The sequence below is a fragment of the Camponotus vicinus genome, unplaced genomic scaffold (assembly GCF_025532165.1).
Source record: "Camponotus vicinus isolate PSW18456_S1 unplaced genomic scaffold, iyCamVici1.0 SCAF_7, whole genome shotgun sequence".
In the NCBI taxonomy this organism is placed as follows: Eukaryota; Metazoa; Arthropoda; class Insecta; order Hymenoptera; family Formicidae; genus Camponotus; species Camponotus vicinus.
The window spans coordinates 8,221,055-8,239,831 of NW_028141979.1; the positions used below are offsets into that span (position 1 = coordinate 8,221,055).

General features: G+C 25.8%; 1 pseudogene across 1 annotated transcript; it reads left to right on the forward strand.

Moving 5' to 3' along the window:
* Positions 1-694: 694 nt before the first annotated feature.
* On the forward strand, positions 695-14,054 carry LOC145974718 (aminopeptidase N-like; annotated as a pseudogene). Its single transcript, XR_014439774.1, has 14 exons — positions 695-725; positions 1,391-1,583; positions 2,267-2,777; positions 3,493-3,936; positions 4,324-4,504; positions 5,748-5,886; positions 6,150-6,231; positions 6,888-7,231; positions 8,330-8,601; positions 9,049-9,263; positions 9,395-9,688; positions 10,627-10,696; positions 11,267-11,350; positions 11,594-14,054. The product of XR_014439774.1 is annotated as an aminopeptidase N-like (transcript).
* Positions 14,055-18,777: the final 4,723 nt, after the last annotated feature.

The following is an 18,777-nucleotide window of genomic DNA, read 5'->3' on the forward strand; positions in this document are numbered from 1 at the left end:
TTTTTAATTAAAATATCTTTGAAAGATTAAGAATTAAAATTATATTACGAGGTATTAAGAATTTTGAATCTACAACTTTTGATATCCTTTTAGGACTGATATAACACTAAATAATGGCATATATGTATAAGAACATGTAACATTAAAAATTTGATAAATTCGAAATTAAATAAAAACGTTATATCTTCCTTGCACATATTTTGTTATTGATGTAATATTTTATCATTTATGTAACATTTAAACAAAAGTACGAAATTATATACATATTATACGACATAATTTGCAACATTTATTTCTACCTAGTTTTTCTTTCGAATCCTGTTTTTTATTTTATTTATAGAGTAAGAAAATATTGATTTTGGACATTAAATACCATAAATCTAATAAATTAAGACACAAATAGCGATGAATTATTTGCTCATAAGAAAAAATATAAAAGAGAAAATAGAGGGAATAGAGAGAATAGAGAGTATAGAGAGATACACAACTTCTTAATTGTTCTAAAACGTATGTCAAAATTACTTTAAAATTAAATATATAGAGCAAGAGAGTTAATTTAATGTGACATTTTATTCTGTTTATTGACTGGTAAGGCACGTATTAAATTGATATATTTATTTTGGGATTTTCAAGGTTGTTTTCATAACATGCTTATTATGATATCACGTGTCGAACGTTGGCATTTCTCGATAGTATTCCAGAACAGCAAGATCAAGTTAATACAGGTATATTTTTGATATTAATAACTCATAATACACTAAAGCGTTAACAATTTAATAATAAGTCATTTATGTTAATTACAATTTACTACATAAGAGTCTTATATATTACTACTAATTACTTATATATTACTTATATATTACTATTAAGTCCTATATGTGCCAAAACTTGATAAATTTGAAAATTGATTATCTAAAATCGATATCATTTTTTGCACATTTGTTACTGGAATAATATTTTAATATTAATTGTAATACAAAAAATGACATTATGTAACATATATTACACGACATATAAAATATTGCAAAATTCATTTCTGTTGAGTTCTTCTCTCGAAACGTATCTTTTATTCTGTTTATATGATAGAAGAAGAAAATATTAATTTTAAACATTTAATGTAAAAACGTCTACAACATCTTAATAAATTAAGATACAAATGGAGATGAATTATTTGCTTAGAAGAAAGAAAATGAAAGTATGAAATATAAGTTCACGATTGAAACGTTTTCCAAAAATAATTATTTTAAAATTAAATATATAACGCGAGATTTAATTTAATCAAATGTTCACACTTTATTATTTATTGATTATAGTAAGACGTATATTAAACTTGATTTCACACTACTTTGATTTAAAAGTCGCTTTAGTGACATGTTTATTATGATTTCAGATATCGAACGTTGTTATTTCTCAATAGTTTCCCAGAACATCAAGTTGATAAAGATATATTTTTTATCGATATTAATAATATGTATCAATTTATCGATATTAATAATATTTATAATATGTATCAATAAGCTAACCACACTTAATTATTATCAAAAATTAATTCCTCATCGGCGGACAACTACAATATACGAGAGGTGAGCTATCATAAAAGAAGATACCTACATAACCATTTTAAAGATAAATAAAATGTGTACATTATATACGTTGAGGACAATTTAAATAATTTTAAAGTACAATCACACACAACAAGTATCATTCTTTTTGTCAAAAGTGCCAGTCCATCTCAAAATTATTATAGAGAGATAGAATTTTAATTTGAAACATATATTATTATATTATTTTTGAAATAAAGAACTTAATTTAATTTAAAATCAACCGTTTAATAAAGGAATTCATTATTAATTATATAAGCTTAATAAAACTTAATCAAATTAATATATTCCGTTTTTTGCTAAAATATATATTAAAATATTATAATCTCTTCATCCTAAGGCTATATATTATTAACAAAAACTGATATTTTTTACTTCATTTCTTTTTAAACGTAACAAAAGCAATAATTAAAGCAAATTCTCTTTATTATACATATAACACACACACACACACACACACACACACACACACACACACGCACGCACGCACGCACGCACGCACGCACGCACGCACGCACGCATGCATGCACACACACACACGCACACGCACACACACACACACACGCACACGCACACGCACACGCACACGCACACGCGCGCACACACACACACACAAACACACACACACATATATATATTATTTTATTTGTTCTTTTTTTTTCAAGAAGAAAATATGCTTATTTAAGACGAATGAGAGAGAGAGAGAGATAAAATGAGTGACATGGCATTCCTAAAAGTATTAAATTGTAATCTAATATTCATTGTCGCCGCGGCTTTTCTTATTGATGCACAATTGCCCGCACAACGCATTTTTTTAATACCAATACAGTATAATATTCACTTTGTACTATATGTCAATGCCAGTACCTTCCACGGCGAATACAATGCCGGCATTTATATTTCTCATGAAACGCAAGATATATATTTTTATACAGAAAATTTGTTTATAATTAAAGCTATTGTAACAAACAATACACAAATACCTAAAGGAAATGAGAAAAGAGTTTTCGCCCATAGGCCGAAGAAATTTATCTATGACACTGAAACATATGTAACCACCCTTTCTTTTCCGTATAATTTATCATCAGGATTTTACACTTTGAATGTGGAATTTTCTGGTCTTTTAGCTGAAGATGGAGGATTTAGAATTTACAAAAATAAACAAAATGATAGAATGTAAGTAGTTTAAAGCGTTAAATAACTTAGGCGCTACAAATACTATTCTTGCTTCAATTTTTGCAAACTGTTTGTATTATTACTATGATGGCATAGTTTTAAATATATATATATATATATATATATATATATGATTTAATAAATTATTATTTAAATATGGTTCTCTTATAATTTATAAAAAATATTCCTGTAAGTAATTAATTCATGAGAAATCGTTTGTATTGCAAGTATATAGAATATTCCTATTATCAAAAATTTTTTAATACAAGACAGATATTGATCATACATGAATGATGAAATCTTAAATACTAAAGTACGCTGTTATGTTATATCATCATCTTCTCATATATTTATTATCTTATAAATGCATATTTTAAGGAATATTGTGAATATAGAATTTTATATACATTTATTATATATAAATAGACGTTACTAAAAGTTTTTATAACGTATATATATATATATATATATATATATATATATAAAACATAACAAAAAAAAAATCTTGATAAAATTGTAATATAAAATATATCATTATTTTAACAGTATTTTTAATTATTAATTATTTCATTAATTATTCTTTTAACAGTATTGTTAAAATTCTTAATATAGATATGTATATTTTCTATTTTTCTTCCTTCCTCTTTTAATTTCTAATACTTTAGCAGTATCTGAAAATATTTTGTTATTTAAAATATGTTGTTATATGTGCTAGGTGGTTGGCCGCAACACATTATCACACATTTGCGACTCGAAGATTATTTCCACTTTTGAAGGATGTTTGGTATGCTAGTTATAACATTTCTATAAAGCATCCTAAAAGCTACATAGCTATATCAAATGTGCCCCTCCTAGAAGAAAATATGGATGAAAATGATATGCAATGGACACGCTTCAAAACTACTCCCTTGATGCCTGTTTATTTCATAGCGGCTACTGTAGCTCAGCTCGCCGTTATTTTAGAAAGTAGGAGTACCAAATTGTGGTGCAGAACAGATATAATACCACATGTGCAATTTGCATACACAGTTGCTACAAATATTGGGCAGTTCTTAGATAACATGTTTTTGTATATCAGGGAAAGTTCGGAAAGAAATCATATCGTGACTCAGAAATTATTAGGTGAAGAAGATATAAAATTGGGATTCGTTCTTTATGGGTAAACATATTTTGATTAAAAAACTATGCTAATTTCTACATTGAAACGTAATATTATATTATTTTTCTCTATATATTCAATATTATAAAATTAAATATCTATATGTGTATATGTAATTGGAACATATATAAAATATTCTTTATTATTTCTTTCCTTTCGCAATTTTTTAACTGTATTTTGAATGATGTCGCAGTCGCAAAATCTGATTAACGCACGAATTTATTTTGAAATATATTTAATCTCTTATAGAACTAATCATATTCGATGATTCTAATGATTCTCTCAAAAGCGTGTGTCTACTGATTGTACAAACTTCCTTATGTTAGCGATCGCTAACGTAAGAAAAAGATTCCCGATTTTACTGTAATATTTGCGAATTATTTTTAGAGAAGAAGATATTATCTTTAATCAAGAAACAGATTCTGAGATACGCAAAATTGAAATAACGCGAGTAATAGGATATAAGGTGGTGCACGAATGGTTTTATAATGCAATGAGTCCATATAAGTGGGAACCATGGTTAATCAAAGGTCTTGCTACGTTTTTTGGAATTTACACCGCCCATAAGGTTATTTTATATTTAGCGTCAATTATTTTAATCACACACACATAATCGGGGTAATATAAAAATACTTATATTTCTATAACGATAATCAGCCAAAACTTACCATATAAGCAACATTAAATTAAAATATCATAATTTATATATATTGAATTTAATAATTAGAGATTTGGCTCAAGTTATCAAAAAATTAAAAGGAAAATAGCATAAGAGCCAACGCGCGGTAGTTGGAGCGCAAAGAAGCAATAACACTTCTTCCTTTTTTCAATATTAGTTTATTAAAAAACACATATTATAATAACAAAAAGCGAACGTTTCGGATCATCTTTTGATCTTCTTCAGCGCGATATTAACAATATATATATGTATATATATATATATATATATATATATATATTTATATATACTATATATTACAGATATTGACGCGTTACATTAAATAAATTTGTTTCTCGACGCGTAGGTGACGCTAAATTGCATCCCGCGGAGGTCTTGTAAGCGCCCTGCTTCCACGAACAGTTCGTCATCGAATCTCGAATCGACATGGGGCGCACAGCGGCATACTATATTATTAATTGTAAAAAGCGCGGAATCTGATCTGCTGTGACGTCGCACAGCATAATTATAGTATATTTTATTAACTGTTGGAAGCAGGGCGCTTACTAGATCTGCGCGGGATGCAATTTAGCGTCACCTATGCGTCGAGAAACAAATTTGTTTAATGTAACGCGTCACTATCTATAATATATATGTATATATATATATATATTGTTATATATATTACAGATATATATATATATATATATATATATATATATATATATATATATATATATATATATATATTGTTAACATCGCTGAAGAAGGATCAAAAGCTAATCCGAAACGTTTGCTTTTTGTTATTGTAATATGTTTTTTAATAAACTAATACTGAAAAAATCAAGAAGTGTTGTTGATTCTCTTCGCTCCAACTACCGCGCGTTGGCACTTATACCATTTAATTTTTTTATATATATTGACGTACATACTTTTAAATAACTTTAAAAAAACTTTAATTTGAAATGATATTATTGAATATCATTAGATACTCGAATATATTTTTTGAACTTAATAAGAAATATTCATTGAAGGAATGTGTGTAAATTTTTTTTATTATATTGTAACATTTCGAATGTGTGTTGCTGATATATGTTAGCACTTCTTTTGACTAAATATTTATCTAATTATATTAAAATCCTTTTGCGCCCAGACATTTCCGGATCTTCGGATAAAAGATTTCTTTGTGGTTCAAATGCAACATGATGTTCTTCATTGGAGCACCAAGAATACGTGGCCACTTACAATCGAATCAGAATTCAATTCTTTTGAAATTCCTCGTTACATCAAGGGTAATCAAGCAAATAAATTATTGTTGATAAATTCTAAATGCTATATATAAATAACGTTATAATAAAAGAAACAACTTAGTTGTAATTTATTTATATTTTTAATTATTTAAATATTGATGTTTACCAGAAAAGTATAATTAAAATTATCTTTTATTTATAATTCATGTAAGTCAGTTACGTTTATGAATTTATATAACCAAGTCATGTATAGCAAATTTATTTTATACATACTACATTTTACTTTATGATGTCAATTTTCGTAGCAAGTATTATGTTCCGCACGTTGCAAATTTTATTTACCGAAGAGATGTTCGAGATTGGTATGAAGTCGTATTTACGAAATCAGTGAGTAATATATATAGATTTCAATATATTTATATTATAAATTTAAATACACAATTTTAAATGATTTTTCAATTTTGCTATTTTTAACAATTAATTTTTTTTTACTTTTTAATTTTATAAATTTATTTATGTTTATTTCTCGAACTTCCTTCATTCTTTTCTGTGTTTCTAATTTTATTTATATTTAATTTTTACTAATAATTTCAAGACTTGTTAACTTTTCCCTTGTTAATTTTACATTCCATTTTATTATATTTCTAATTATTAATATTATTATTTTAATTTTCATCTTCTTCCAATTTTCTTTATATTTTTCCTTTATCTACATCTTCGATTTTAATTTTTGTTTTTTAAATTCTCTACTTATATTCCCTAATTCCTTAATTCGCTAATTATATTTTTTAATTCTTTTTATCTATACTTTACTTTTTTTCTGTGACACATCTATCTTTTTAATTACTATTCTATTTCTTCTGTTTTGCTATTTATTATTTATAATTTTCTTATCGTTCCAATTCTATTTGATATAATTTATACTACCTTCTTCCCTTTCACTTTTACTCTGTTCTGTAAAAATCTTAATTGCTTTTCAGGATTTCCCTTAAGATATCTTATTTTATTAATTTTTCTTATCATTTACTCATTTGGATTTTTAGCTGCGCAAGCAGTAAACTTTTTTGGGACATTATGCAATCAACCATGGATAAATCATATTTGGAAATCATATACAATGTAACGGATAAAATAGCTAGTTGGACACGATTAAATCATTACCCTATCATTAATGTGAAAAGAAATTATAATAATAACAGCTTGAATATATCGGTAGAAAATTTTAATACTGATATATGGATATTTGTGAATATTACTACACAGATCGAATCCGATTCGAAGAAATTATTGCCTGTAGTGTGGTTAGCACCTCATATTTCGTATCATATATTAAATATAGATTTCATAGAGAAGAATGACTGGATATTGGTCAATTTACAACAAAGTGGTAAATATTGATCGATAAATTTGTTCCTAATACTTTAACATATGTATAGCTGCTCTTTGCACATTTATACTTTTTTCTTAAAAATAATTACATAATTTCTTTATAACAGTCGATTCCTCTCATTATTCTGTGGATAAAAGTATTAAGATAAGATAATCGAAAAATAAATATTTTACGAAATGTTTCATGGTTCATGTAAAATTTTGTGAACTTAATGTGATATATCTCGTAAATTATTCAATTTTTGGCTATCCTTATAACTTTTTACGAGGAATATTGTGAGGAATTGGTTTATATAGACAAATTATAAGTTTCGTTTAAATAAAAACTAGATTGACCTTGACACCTACACCCAAAATCCAACTAACTAATATTCTTATCTTTTTTTTCCCTGCAAACTCTACAACTTTTATTTGAAACATTTTTTTCCAAAACGCCTGTTTTCGAGTTATTACTGTATGAAAGTTATCCCTAGATAATTCAATATATGTTATTTAAATTATAGAAATAATATAAATTTTTTCCGTTAATATATTAGTTAGAGAGAGAGAACATTTTCCTTAAAAATCCAACAATGATTACAATTATTTAATATCTAATAATTTAATTATTGGATGATTTAATTATAATTATATTTAATTGATGATTATATTTATGATTTAATTTTAATTATACATTTATTATTTAATAATTTAATTATTAGATAATGCTCTTCTTTGTTTATTTTATCGAGTCGTAATGAAGGAAGTATGCTTAAGACACATTGTCTTATTATTTTGTCTGATTTAATAACTTGTACGATTCATAAAATATAATTTCCTTTTTATTATTATTGATTAACATGAATGTAGTTAAAATAAATTTAAGTTGACATAACTCTTTGCAGTTCTCTAAATATATTGATTTATTAGCGTGACATAATTTGATTTAATATTGAAAATTTACAATTTCTTATAATAATTTTTAATACACAATTTCTAATACATTTTTTTATATGCTTTGAATATAAGGAGCCAAGGGTATTTCAAATTATTCCTTGACAAATTCAATAATATGTTTAAATTAATTCACCGATAGAATTTATTTAACATTCGACAGGATGCTATCGCGTCAATTATGATGCCGAGAATTGGAATAGACTTTCGCACTATCTGAACTCCTTTTTTGAAAAAATACATGTACTCGATCGTGCTAAAATCATCGACGATGCATTTCACTTTATGATGACAGGACAATTGAATTGTGATGTATTCCTCAGTATTTCAAACTATCTATCGCGAGATACAGATTATATCGCATGGTATCCTATGTTCAAGAACTTGGAATATATATCGGGTTTCTTTGCATTTCCAGAAAGCGCATTTATAAAGGTATAAATAACATTAACATTTATGTAAGTAAAAAAATGTGTGTTTAAATAATTTATATATGTTTATTTTAACAACATATACGACATTTATATTTTAAAATTATTTCTGATAAAATATAAATGAGTATACACAATGTTTAACTTTCCAAGGTGCACGAAACAACATTCGCTTTTAAATTCTCATGCAATAATTTGTTTACTACTAAGATGAATAATAATTAATATCAAATTATATTAATTAGGTGTAATATAATCACGCATTTATTATCATCTTTTTAATCTTATAAAAACATTATTATATTATTGGCATATATTATAGCTTTTTAAATAACAGCATATGTGCGGACAAACTTTTTCAATTTTTCTATAACATATAAATAAATATGTAATTATAAAATTATAAATAAATATAGAAATAAATTTTTATACATTATTGTACAATTTGTAGGCGGAAATAATGCAATTCGTGAAAGAGATTTTATGGAAATTAGAATATCCCACTTTTGATCAAGATGAGATCAATTATGGCAGCATTTTCATTAAATGTTTGAGACAAGAGGCTGCGAAATTGTTATGCCTCGTGAATTATAATTCTTGTTTGTCAATTTCTAATACTGAATTGAAATCGTATCTCTCCTATCGTAACACATTATCATCATATAAGTAATTACACTTTGCAATTATTTTTCAATCACGATCATTTTATAAAAACATTTCATTTTGTGAAATATTTATGCGATCAAGATGTAAGATTATGAATTCTAATTTTTTTTTTTTTATTTTGTATATTGTAGAATTTGGACGGGATGGAAAGAATGGACATTCTGCAATGGTTTGAAAACAGCCCATAACGATACTTGGATGCAAGTGTTTGATATATATTTGAAGGAATCAGATTCTAGTGTTTTAAAATTTTTATCCTGTTCCCAAAAGCCTTCAATCATTCTCCAGTATATACATTTAATGGCTAATATGACAAATGTAACAGCTATCGATCATATAAACAGTTTTTGTACTATTATTGCGAGGCATGCAAGGACTACATTACTTCAATTCATTTTAGACCATTTAGTGGAAATAAAACCTAAGTAATGATTACTTTTTTAAATATGTAATAATAATAATAAGGAAGTTGTTGTTCCGCTGTTCTTGTTTAAGACCAAGAAGAGCGCAGATGGTATTGCGTGTTCTATAAATCTATAATTTTTAAAAGAAACCAATTTCTAAAAGTACAATCGTTTCGATTCCTTTCGGACCCTCCTCAGTGTGACAATAATAATTTAATAGAACATATAAAAGAAATACTAGAATAAATAGATGAAATATAAAAATAAAACAAACGGGAAGTAACACTGTACAGGTCGAATGATAAAATTGTAAAAATAAACATCGATATCGCAGTCGAGTTGGTGAAGGTAACCGATAAGTATATTATTTGTCGAATACTATTTGTTCCTCGCAAAACCGTTGGCCATCAAACTCACGCTCAAACATCCCATCGAAATCCATCCTGCATGATAACAGTATTGTACATTAGAGAAACAGACCGTCGTCTATTGCGAAAGATGGTGAGGAATATAATGGTTTATCATCGTATGAATTTTAGAATGAATAGACACCGTCTTACGTCCCAAAATAATTTTGCGTTAGTTTGGCCTATTATCCAGTTTTAATTTAAATCTTATCGGTTACCTTCACCGACTCGACCGCGATATTGATGTTTATTTTTACAATTTTATCATTCAATCCGTACAGTACTAAAGGGGCCCAAACGTTTCTACTTTTAGAAATTGGTTTCTTTTTAAAAATTATAGATTTATAAGACACGCAATACCACCTGCGCTCTTCTTGGTCTTAAACAAGCCCTCCTTATTATTATTATTATTATTGATTTATCATTTGGATCAATTATACGTAGATTTATATTTCTAATTTTTTTGGTCTTTGGTAAATATGTAATACTTGTGCAATTATGAAGATTTCTTCCATTATCTAATTATATAAATCTATAATTTTGTATTTATAGAGAAATCAGCCTTATTAAAGTATTAATTATGATCATTAATTATGTATATTCTGAACAACAAATTTATGAGGTAAATTTTTTAAACTTATATGTAGGTTTTTATACACATGACATGCACACATATACAATTGTTTATTAATCTCTTGTTTTAAATTTTAATTATCAATGCATATGCCGTCTATCTGAAAATATTTTAGATTTATTTGTACTGTGATATATGTATTAGAATAGCCGATTATTGGAAGAAATCGGGTCCTTTATTTATAAATTATAAAGCTTTTTCTATTCTTATTTTTGTTAGTTGCATGTTATTTTCATTTATCTTAACGCAATTTCGGAATGAGTATTAAATAAGTTCTCTCTCTATTGGTTTTTTGGAAGCTATTACTTAATAATGTGTAGAAAGGAGAAGGAATTCCATTCCATTATGTGATCTATTATATACTAATGTATATATTACATAATATTATATGGAGAAAGCTTTTAACTTAATTGATCTTTTCTTACATCAGTCTAAAATCTTATCAGACAGGCGTTCATTGTATAATTAAAGTAAAAAAAAATTTTATGCTATTAAATTTTATTCTTATGAGGCAAAATTACCACTTGCATATTAATCTAAAAAAATAATTTATTTTAGATAATGATATACATGAAATTTAAATTCAAGAATAATCCAGAATTTGTAATTAATTATGAATTTCATAATGAAAACGATGACTCGGTAAATTTTAGAAATCTAAATATATATATTTAGTTATGAATTTCTTGTTATTAAGTTTATTTATACATTTATTTTTATATCATCTAACTATCTTATGCTAATTATGCTAATAGCCAAAAGTTGTCACTGACTTTTATAAATTATTTACTATTATATTTTATTTATTTTTAGTTACTATTTTATTATATTTTAAATATGAAAAGAAGTTACTGTTGAAATAAATGTGAAAATAATCCGTTTTAGATAAGTGAAGACGTGCTATTTAAAGATAATTTGAGTGTAATAATATATATAAATCGCAAGATAGAACTGCGTTGGCATCAAATAAGGACTCAGCTGCACGAATATCGATATTATAGAAGACTTCGGTGATATTTCTAAAGCTTCTTGGTAATATTTTTAAAGCTAATTGATCAATTAAGAGAAGATAACTAAATGTAATGCATGCACATATTTACTTTTAATATATGAATAGTTTTTATGTTTTTATTTAATCATTTTGGTTAAAAATATACATTCACGAATAAAACGAATAACATGATACAATAATGACAATAAAGCGATTGAGTCATAATGGAATAAAAAGTTAATGAGTTTTATTGAAACAGGTAGTAAACATTATCATTTCTTTTACGAGTTTTTTAGGTACTTTTTACAATTTTTCTATTTTTTAAAGTAATAATTTTGTGTGCGATAATTAAAAAATAATATTTCTTTCAAGATGAATGTGTTTATGTAATACATATATGAAGTATTTCACAATTACCAATTTTATAAAATATTCATAAAATATTGTTCATAAATTCAAGGAGTTAATGATTAATGATAATTATTTTTATTAAATGGAGTATGAAAGACAACACGCTGGATGTAATTTTATATTGTATTCTACATAAGAAAAAAATATATAATATAGTGTATTGAATGAGCGTCAAATAATCGTTACAACAGAATGATATCAATTGAACAATGCAAAAAGTAAAAAATAAACATCTCACTGACGCAAAGTATGAAAAGAAATTAGAAGAAAACAGAAAAGGGCATAATTATCAAAGTTATAACTATAGTAGCGCAGTGATGATAAAAATGTGTCTCGAACAATTTTTTATGATAATTACATTAACTCTGGAAAAAGAAGAGAGGAAAAATGATCAAGCGGATGATACACGATAAACTAAAATCAAAATAAATAAGTAGATTAAAATAAAAAATCAGAAGTGCTGTACTGAATTAGATTTAACAAATTGATTTGGACTTAACTTAATTTTTTCGTCGAATTTAGAGTTTAAATGATTTTTTGTCAAATTAAATTCAATACAGATGGTACTGATTATTTTATTTTAAAAATCTTAGAACAAATTACATATTTTAGTCCTTTTATAATTAATAGAAAGACTTTTTAACGTAAAGAAGTAATTTATTCTCTTAATTCGAAGATTTCTAAAGCTTCTAAAGTTCTAGAATGATGTCAAAACTTTATCGTACTTGCTGCACGCAAGATATCAGTAGTAGTAGATCAGTTATCATGTATGTGTTTATGGCGCAAATATTTGAAATCTGTAATTTGATGTCACAAATGGAAAATGAATTAACATTTAAATTTATATTAAAATTAAAAAGCTTAAATGTTACACATTTAGCATGTTATTCGAGAGAATTGATATAATATAAAATAATTATTCATGATCTATTAGATATGTATGTCTATGTATGTGTAAACTTGTAATGTAAAAAATTTGATGAACATAAGGGAATTTATGATCTATAGATGTTATATCTTCTTTCTATTTATTAGATTAAAATATATTATCTTAGTGTGTGTTCATGAAATACTAACAATATGACATATTATATTATGAAATTTGTATCTTTTTAGAATTATTCTTTATTCTATTAATTTCTATTAATTTCTATTGCTTTTATTATAAAAAAGGTATTATTATATAGTTTTAGACAATCAATATATTAGAAGTATTTACTTATATTTTACTTTAATATATTAGAAGTATTTACGTTGATCATTATATTGTGCTATAAGCGATGATAAAACTAATAAAAAAATTGTGCACAAACTGTAATATTCTTACTATGAAATTTAATAATACCAAACATGTACTCATTTTGCAATTATTTTTAATAGAAAGATTATATAAATTACGAATATATTTTACTTTTCCTACGATAAATATATGCATATGTTAATAATGTATATAAAAAAGGTTCAGGCTTAAAAAATAGAAAGAATAAAACATTATATGATTTCATACCTTAAGAAACATGTATTTAAAATATCAAGTTTCAAAAAACTGAATGACCTTCCCGCGCGACTCATAAAAATGTACGCGATTAATGAGATTGAGAATTACAACTCCTCCTTAAAATTCCTTTAATCCGCATCATGAAACTTTATTCAATGTGTTAACTCATTCCAGAATGTCATTCTTTTTCAGAGAAGATCATTATTCATAATTATCTTAGTCGAAATTCCTATGTATAGATACTCAGGAGAACAACTCCACCGGCTTTATTTTCACATCCACTTCAAGGAAATTAACTTCGATCTTTGGCGTTGGGTTTTTATAAGTGATTTTTATTGTATTATATATTTTATTGTGAAGCATCTTTCTTATATCTCGACATATATCGCAAGAAAAATTTATTAAAATCTATTATATAATATTTATAACATGATAGCAAAAAAAATATGTTATTAAACTAAATATTATCCTGATGAATTAATTTTTTTCGATTGATCTTTTACATTTCCGTGAAATATACATATATATATATATATATATATATATATATATATATATATATGTATATACATGTAGAGTCTCCTTTTAAAGAATGGAAACTAATTTAGATTATATATATATATACTAATGAATATACACTAATTTAGATCGGAATTCTTTTATAAACTTTATGTTATAAAATTTTTTGCTCTATAACAATAGTCAGCCAAAATTTGCCAGCTAAACAACATTAAATTAAAATATTATAGTTATATATATTTGCATATGTACTTTTAAATAACATTATAAAAATATATAATTTGAAATGATATTATTATTATTATTATTAGAAACACTTTTGAATATATTTCTTAAACTTAATAAGAAAAATTTAATGAGCGAATGTGTGTGTAAATTTTTTTAAATATATTATAACAGTTCTAATGTGTATTGCTAATATGTGAGGATTTCTTGATTAAATATTTGTTACGTTCAGACTGAGGGAAAAATGGATAAGTATATGTTTTAATCCTTCCGATTTGTTCATCAGAGAGAATATTGAGAGGTGTCATAGCCCGCTTTCAGGCGATCCCTGAAAGCGATACTCCTTCTGTGGATATTAAAAACGTGGACATGAACTACAAAGCCAATGTCCACAAATATTCTCAGAGTAACATATAATGTGCACAATTTCTGGTTTTGTTCCGTGCTATGTGCACAAAATGCCGGTAGCTGTACCAGTGCTGTATAGCAAGACGCTTATATATATAAATTAGTAGCAAATAAATTATTCAATCGCGAAAGATACTGTAATCTTCCAATGTAATGAAATAAATATTTTTCTATATTCATTGTCATATTTATATATTTTTAACAAGTTAATAAATATATGGCTCTAAAAATTTAAATACATATAGAGGAACAACGGCAGTAAGAGCCAGCGCAGGTTTTTGTGCACATGTATTATATCATGAGTGGTAAGCTTACAATAGTGTACTATTTCTTCGATTACATTTAATCAATTTAAATAACGTACGTTTCGGCCCTTTTTTGGGCCATCTTCAGCGCAGCAATTAGAATAATAAACGATATAAAACAAAAATAAAATAACTTTCTCATCGTTAACTAGATCCATCAAGGTCGAGTCAGTATATTGTGAGTTGTTTACCGGCTCGGTCGAAGATTATAACGTCCGACCTCTTATCACGTTAATTACATCTATTTATTCGATTTTATGTTATTGACATCCATTTATATTCTACATTGCACATTGACTTACTTTTAATTTTCGACTTTAACATGGACCAACTTTCACATCTCTTTGGTCTTCCAATCACGGAGGGATCGACCTGCGACACGATAATTGTGACAAGATGTTCGATAATTTTTATTATTCGACCTTGATGGATCTAGTTAACGATGAGAAAGTTATATTATTTTTGTTTTATATCGTTTATTATTCTAAAAATAATTTATTACATGGAATAATTTATTACACGAAAATGTCCAAAATATACGTATAATATGAAATTTACTAAAAATGTTTACATAGTCCAGGCGAGACTGATTAGCGAAGATTAATTACGCGACATTTATTATTAATAATAAATATGCAATAATAGAATTTAATAAGTTTTATATAACGTAAATAATCATGACCAAAAGAGTCATTAATAAAATTATTGATCGTTTCTTCGATTGTAAAAGAAAGTATTTGCATTACTGGCGCATTTTGTGTAGATTATCAACGGAAATATTCAAAACGAAAAGATAGAATAAGCTACGAAATCAACAATTAATTTACTAAATAAATCGCGATTAAAATTCGCGAAAAAACGCGACGAAAAAAAAAAAAATAAACCGACAATAATCGGAATATTCGATTACGAGATACGTATAATTTTTATAATATGATAATCGAACCATCAATAGACACACGCGCGACATAATTATTATCATACAAATGATGATACACGAAGATATTTTGGCAAACATTTGTGGTCCGTATTGTTTATGAACATAAAGTTCACTATCCGATTTATTTATGATTAATACGCGACTTTATACGAATTTCGCGATTGAGAGTAAAATACATATCCTATATCGCGCATGATTAGCCAAATAAAATAAAATGAGCTTTATAAGCTTTAAAATATAATTAAAAAATCGCGTTATCGCCACGTTTAATAGAGAATTGAATGATTTTATCAAGGTCCCTCTAATAATCAATGTAATAATAGAATTTAGTAAGATTTATATAGTGTAAACAATCGCGATTAAAACAGTTATTAATAAAGTTATCGACTGTTTTTTTATTATAGAAAAAAATATTTGTATTACTAGTGCATTTTACGCGGATTATTAAAGACAATATTCAAAGACGTGGAAAGATAGACAAAGCTTCGATGTATAAGTCAACGATTAAATTATAAGATAATATTAAATTATAAGATAAATCGCGATTTAAAATTCGCGATAAAACGCAACGAATAAATAAATCGATAATATTCAAAATATTCAATTGCAGATACGCGAGTGACATACCGGTAATCCAATAAAAAGAGGAGCGATCTTAAAAATGGAGAACAATTAACATCTTGTTTCTACATCAGATTTCGCAATATCAATCTGCGAAGAAAAGTTAAGTGATCCATTAAACGTCGGGAACTTCACTGTAAAAGGGAACGAATCCCGAATCTTCCGGACTATTCCCGATAGCAATGATTTCAATAATAAATCAACGACAATTATCTCTCGTCATTATCTTCAATTCACGAAATTGATATTTACGTCAGAAAACATGTTCTTCCATTATTAAGAAATATATTTCTTTATTGAAAATTAAATGGATATAACGATCTTTTTTTATAGAAATGTGATTACGAACGATTATATTTATAAATAATAAAATACATGCATCATTGGAGTTTATGTTAAATGTGCGAACACATATAATAATTTGGGGTACCGTTCGCGCGCGCGAGACAAATCGAACCAGATAACAATAAGATTTAAAAAATTTCAATTTGAATAGTATATAAAATAAAATAAATCAAATAATTTTAAATATATAATTAATTCTAGATTAATTATCTACATTCTTATTCTTATAACGTTTAAATTAAATTTTTTTTTTCTTTTAATCATTATCTTACTGATATAGGGACACCCATTCGATTTTTCTCGAAATTTTTAAGTATTCGCACATTTTATGTAACATTCATGTATAATTTCGCGTATATATAATATATAACATTAATGAAAATTATAAAAATATTTTGGATACGTGAATTTGTGCATGTATTTTATTATACATATATATATAAAATGATATATATCTAAAAACTAATATTTCAAAATGGCGATGGATGTCCAATACCTGCAAATAGTTTCTTAAAAGAAACTAAAAATTAATGTTAATATCCCCAGTACCTAGAAATAATTTTTCAAAAAAGACAAATTATATTAATTAAAAATATATTCGTTCGTAATCATTTTTATCAAAAAATTAATAAAAATTAATTACTATGAATTAATATGAAATTACTTGAAAAATAAAAATTTATACACAACGGTATATCCATATTTAAATACTATTAAATCTTTCTGGCATTAGACAATAATAATACCAATCCTAATAATGATAGAACATTTTTAACGAAGAAAAGAAAAGATACATTTCTCTCATCTAAATATATATTATTTAAATTAATTCGTTAAAGAAGCGTATGGCGTTCGTCATTGAATTACTACCGAAATCATTGCTTTCGGAAATTGCCAGGAAAACCTGGGATTAGTTCCAATCTTACAATAAAAATTCCCAATTTTTAACAGGGCACCGAACTAGACGTCACGAATGGATCTCACAAGAACCGATGAGGAATAATTCTCTTTGATGAAAATCGTTTCGACTCCTCGGCGGTACGAGCCACGCAACTTTCATTAACGTTTATTTAATGAAAAGAACAATGATAACTCTTTTATTAAAACGACATTCTCGTCTAAGAACGCGAAAAGAACGCGGGAATAACACGGTGTTTTCGCAACCGTAATTTATTAATTTATTTATGAATATTTTCTGATACGAAATTCGTAAATACAAATATAACTGAAAAAACAAATTATTAAATTCATAATAATTAACTCGCGATTCTATATAATATCGAAGGTGATCGTTAAATTTTTTGAAGCGATATTAATATAATATTTAATCGTTGACTTATCACATCGAATCTTCAAACTCTTATTCGATATTTCTTTATATTTAATTAACAATATTTAGCAATATTATCTGATGAGAAGGACAGCGATAAAATTCTTTTGTTAAAATGACAACCTTGTATAAGAACGCGAAAAGAACGAGCACGATATTTTCGCAATCATAATTTATTAATTTATTTTACGAATATTCAGTTTCGCGCGATATAGAATTTATAAATATAATAGATAAGTTTAACGAAAAGCATATCATTAAATTTATAATAATTGACTCGCGATTATGTAACGAAGGCGTTCGTCAAATTTTGTAAAGCTTATATTTAATCATTAATTTAGCATCGAATTTTTATATTTTATATAAAAATTTTCCGATTTTATCAATGACTCTTTGATATGAAAATACAAACAGTTACTCTTTTGTGAATATTTCAAAAATATATACTATAGAAACAAATACTTTAATTTAATGAA